This window comes from Aulostomus chinensis, chromosome 3 (assembly GCF_037954235.1).
Source record: "Aulostomus chinensis isolate RoL2024-O1b breed Wild chromosome 3, RoL_Achi_v1.0, whole genome shotgun sequence".
NCBI classification, from domain to species: domain Eukaryota; kingdom Metazoa; phylum Chordata; class Actinopteri; order Syngnathiformes; family Aulostomidae; genus Aulostomus; species Aulostomus chinensis.
Window position 1 is genome coordinate 25,478,841 of NC_141322.1, and position 5,843 is coordinate 25,484,683.

Below are 5,843 nucleotides of genomic sequence, written 5' to 3' on the forward strand. Positions count from 1 at the left end.
ATGTACCAGGTTATTAACCTCCTGAGGCTCAAGTCACCACTGGTATTTATTGCATTAATTATTTTCCTACTCTTATGCCGGCAGTAATTGGCAGGTTGACATGATTTGTTACAAATGAGTTTTGAAAAACAAAGATGTTCTGTGGTGTTTCAATGCTAATGTCTGAGTAGGTGCAGGATAGTGGTTGGAGTTGAAATACTTACTTCCATTAAACTCAGGTAAACTTTTTGGGTTGAGTTAAAACTATTATTGGACAATAGTTGTTAGGATTCTCAAAAAGCAGTCAGATTCAATGTGAAATGAGCAGCGATCTTCTGGCAGCCTTCTTTTCCTGAAGACTTTTTATGATATATCCACATCGTCAGATTTCCTGCTTTGCTCCACTTGTAATTACTTAGCCACTAGAGGGCGACTGTCACTTGAAGTCGCAGAAAGTTCGTAAGGTAAACCTCTTTCCGCTGCATTGCTTTCATGGTGCAAACACCCAATTTGAACAAATTACGTGCCAGCACCAACACAGAAACAACACTAATGGAATTTTTTGTGCAGGGTACACAACAAAATATATTGCATCGCATCACATCGCATCGTATCACATTGTATTGTATCTTACAAATTCCCTGGTTTACTTAAGAAACGAGAAAATCAACATGAAAAAGGAAAAGTAGATTAGCCCCCCCCCCCCAACACACACACGCGCGCACACACACGCACACGCACACACACACACACACACACACACACACACACTGTTCACTTGTCACAATTTTCTTGGGGACCTGGTTTTGCTGCGATACAAAATATAGATATTAAGCAATGGGTGTGCATGTTTTCTCCCACTCAATACAAGAAAATCCCTCATCAGGAGCCAAGTTGGGTGGCTGGTATGAGCATACACCAGGATCTGAGCGGAAGATGGATGTTTGAGGCCCATTCAACTCCTGTTTACAGCATATTTCACAACATTACCCAAACCTATGATGTGTTTTTGTGCCTAATCCTAACCAGACCTTAACTCTATTGACACATCATAAAACTAATATTCCAACACTGAATGGGATTTCAAGAGGCTGTTGTCAGTGAAGCAAAGATTTTTTATGTTTCAACCAGGGAAAAAAGATCAGTTGACTTTCTATTGGCAGTGTTTGTTTTGTCGCCACATAATTTTACCAGATGTCCACCACTGCTGTGCTGTTAGGACATCAAAAGAATGGGTTGGACTTATACTGTTGCCTCAAGAGGACAGTTTCATAAAAATACATATCATGTGCTTCATGTCATGTACTTTTTCCTTAAAGATTGATGGTCGGAGTTCGTGGTAGTGTTGTTAGATATTCATCGTTTCTATCCTGGTGGGTGTTTTTTTGGATTTGTATAATTTATTTTGGGCTTTTTTATATTTTTGTGCATACCTGTATCTTTTTTTTCACCTCATCACTCAAACCACACCATTGCAATCAATTTCCATTTCACTGAAAATCATGGGAGTCATTTAAGTGTGTGTGTATGTGTGTGTGTGTGTCCTGTTAATGTCATATGATACACAAAAGTGTTACACACCCACATGAACCAAAAAGTAATGTAGAAGCACCACACATGCGTGTTTTAACATGTGTGCAGGTTATCTGTTCGTGACAGCGGGTGTGATTCTACACTATTCCCAGGCTTTCTCCTCTTGTTTTTTCCACATCCCTGTTTTTCTATCACTCATGTTTACAAAGTCTGATGTGGTTTCAACCAGCTCATCATTCACGGTGGTTGTTACAACATCCGTCTGGCATTGGTGCCAGAGCGCAGGCCGTGTCGACACTGTGTGTTGATGTCGTGGAGAAATGAAGCCCCGAGGTCATCCAGCTTCATCAAAAGGAGGGTTTAAAAAGCTGTTTAGTACTTGGGCAGGGTTAGCTCAGTTGTTTTGGAAAGCTCTGCAGTATATTAACCTGTGGGTTGTTTTTTTTTTTTTTTACATGTGCCTGTGTGTACAAGGTAAGGAGGGCATGGAGACTCTGCTCTGTTGTGAGCTGTGCAACTGAGGTGAGATATTCGTTGGAAAAGAGCCAACATGTTGGGTTCAGAGGGGTCCTTGTGTACCCTGCTCTGAACTCTTGCAACCTGTGTGTGTGTGTGTGTGTGTGTGTGTGTGTGTGTGTGTGTGTGTGTGTGTGTGTACCAGGTATTACTCATGTTGTGGGACTATAAATCTGTTTACACAGTTACACAGTGGGGACTCACATCTCTTTTGGGGACAACAAGCGAGTCCCCTTACTGTAAATGATTACATTTGAAGGTTAAGAGTTGGTTGGAATATGGCAATGAAAGACTACAGATTAAGATAAGATGATTAGTCGAGTAGGGGTTGAGATTATAGCTATGGTAAGTGCGTGTGCGTGTGTGTGTGTGTGTGTGTGTGTATGTGTATTTGTGGCACATGCCTCACTTAAGATTAGTAAAGGTTAAAGTTAAACTTTGAATACCCTGAAAATGACATAAGTGAATGTGTGCGTGTCTCTGTGTCTGTGTGTGTGTGAGAGGAAAGGGGTGGTGTTGGTTGGAATATCAGTGAAGGAGCTCAAAAACATGTACTGGTCGACCTCTCCTGTGCCAACAGGGTGGAAAGTATTGCCCCCACACATATTCTTTGCCTATGTGGCCTCAACACTCGCTTGCATAAGAGCACTGAACATTTGTATGAGTTATCGTGTTTCCTGTAAATGCATAACATAGCTGTGATTCATCTGTGTTTCATGGCCCAACAGCACATGTATCATATTTACAACGGTTTATATTTCCATGAGGCACTGTTATGTTTCTAATAACTACAGAGTCATTTGTAAGTTTCAAACTACCAGGATGGGAGTGGGGCCCAGGTAGTGTAGCAGTCCACTGCAGCACTGGGTGGGTAGACAATGCCAGTTTGAGCATAGTTGTGTATTCCTAAATTGGTTGCGTGTGCAGTAGGGAAGCTGGGTGAGTGTGTATGTCCTGGTTGCTGCTTTTGCTCCTCCCCTGGTCGGTTAGGGCACCTGTTTGGAGGTGAAGGGAACTGCTGGGAAAGGGTAGTAGGCTAAAGCCCTCCCTAAGGTGGCACAGGCAATGGAACGACGAAAGTTTAGAAATAGCTCTATTGTGCAATGTACAAATGGAGGTCAAACAAACAAACAAACAAAAAAACTAGCAGGCTGATTTTCACAAAACTTGGAGGAAGGGTGGTGCACGCACCAAGAAGGAACCCACACAATTTGGGCAATATCTGAATCTTGTGGTGGATATGTTTTATTAGCATGCTAGAAAGGTAATGTCACATCCAGAGAAGGGAAAAGTTTAAACTGTTATCAAAAATGTTTCTTCTCTAACTGGTTGGTAGGTGGAACATGTTGAATTAACAAGGGTCAAGTTTCCCCCTTGTTAAGGTGGATTTCACACCTGCTTCATTTAGTTTGGTGGAACCGCACTACAACTAGATCACGGTACAGTTTGTTTGAGGTGTGAAAGTAAACGAACCAATTTTAGGAAGGAAACTGAAAACCAGGGCAGCACGGTGGTGCAGTGGTCAGCACTGTCGCCTCACAGCAAGAAGGTTCTGGGTTCGAGTCCTGGCTCGGGCACAGGGTCTTTCTGTGTGGAGTCTCCATGTTCTCCCTGTGCCTGTGTGGGTTCTCTCTGGTACTCCAGCTTCCTCCCATAGTCCAACATCAAGAGGGGATGAGGCTGATTGATACTCTAAATTGATCGTAGGTGTGGCTGGTCCCGTGAATGGTGACCCGTCCAGGGTGAACCCCACCTCTTGCCCGAAAGCTGCTGGGATAGGCTCCAGCCCCCCCGCGACCCTTAACAGAGTAAGCAGTTGAAAATGGATGGATGGATGGAAACTGAAAACCATTAATTTAACTGATTTAAAAATGCTGGTAACGATGGTGGGAGATGGAGAGGAGGAAGAGAGAAAGACAGTCATGACAGGCGGGCTTGTAAAAGAGAAAAGAGAGTAAAGGAGAATAAAGAGGTGGTTAAACTCTATATTTTATTTAGACAATTTAATATGACACCACCTGGCGACCTGTCCAGGGTGAACCCCGCCTCTTTACCGCAAAGCTGCTGGGATAGGCTCCAGCCCCCCCGCAACCCTTAACAGGATAAGCGGAAGAAAATGGATGGATGGATGGATGGAATATGACACCACTAGTCATTTTTATGACCTCGGTAATTGAAGGTGTGGATACAGTCGCAGGAGTTTTGGGAGCGGAAGGTGACAAGGTTAATAACATAACTTAGATATGATTCCAGCAATATAAGTTATTAAAAATATTTGTGCAGGGTTACAGCGGTAAACATGGCGTATCCTTGAAATATCATTTGGCAGATACAAGAAACACTATAGTAGGAGATGGTAACATGCATTACTTTGCATTTGGCAGATTTTCTGGAAATTCAGTTCATGTTTGTAATATATCCTGATGACATGTCGCTACCGTATTTTAATCCGTGTAGGATTTTTGACAGTAAAAATCAGTATCCTGGTCTCATGGGTTACTGTGATTCGATGTCTGGTTACAGACCTGTGGAAATCGAGAGATCAAAGACCGCAGGAAATGGGTCCCCAGGTTACTTTGCAGTAAGTGGTGGTGGATTTGGGGAGAAAGGCTGCAGTCCAAGTGGATCTTTATTCCCTCATTAAAATTGGTCCATAAACATGGATTTGCTTTAGTTCTTCATCTGGTAATAAATCACGAAAAATAATGGTTCTCAGTTGGACACCTACCATCAATTTGCATCTGCATTTACAACTCAAATCAAATATATGTGTGTGTGTGTGTGTGTGTGTGTGTGTGTGTGTGTGTGTGTGTGTGTGCTTTCAAGGGTACCTGAAGTAAGGTTTCAACAAGAGTTGACCACCACGAGTAGAGTTTGTGAAGCTTGCCATTTATCACCATTGCTTAAAAATGTGTCCTCTGAGACAAGGAGTCTCAGGTTTTCCTTTAGCGGATAGGACATTTAATTGCCCAATAATGTCTTAGTTTTCTATTAAACCAGGATGTTATTTGAGATATATAATGTGTTTTCCACAGAGACAATAACAATGTAGAGAAGTTAACGAGACCCTGATTTGATCTACAGCTTTCGCATTTACAACAGTAAGACAGGCGTGAGAGGGAGGATGATTGTTGAGTCACATAAAGCCTGATGTAAAGGCATGATGACGATTATGTTTAAATTATTCCAAACACACTTGTGAAATTCAAAAAGGCAGGTTTTCAAGTTCAGTCGTGACACTTAATCAAACGGTACTTGGAAGAGCGTATATGTATCTCATCAGTTGTTTTGAACAAATAAAAGCATTTGAAGAACTGAAAATGTCTCCTGCTGCGTATGTACACAACATCGGGCGTGCGTGCGTGTACTCGGATTAGTCACATTGTGGAGACATAAATCTGTTAACACAGTCAAATTGTGGGGACTCGCCTCCACTTTGGAGATTTTGGGTACATAAATCATTATATTTTAGGTGAACGAGGTTCATGCGTGGGAAGAACTTTCAACTGCAAACTAGTGTTTTATATCAAACAGACGCACAACATTTTGAAATTGAAATGACATGTAGAAGGCAGAAAACAAACATGAGAATACAGTAAAACATGGTAGAATCATACAATTGAAATATTATGAATGTTTATTTTGATAAATCTCAAGTAAGGAGGTCAGAATGGGATTTTAAAAATGTTTGAAGAAGAGAAAACAATTTCTTAAAAGGTGGAATTTGTCATCCATGCTGTCCATATTTTTGGTCAATGTTTTCTTGTCGTGTGGTCACTATTAGAATTTACTCACTAACAACAGCTTCTTGGAAT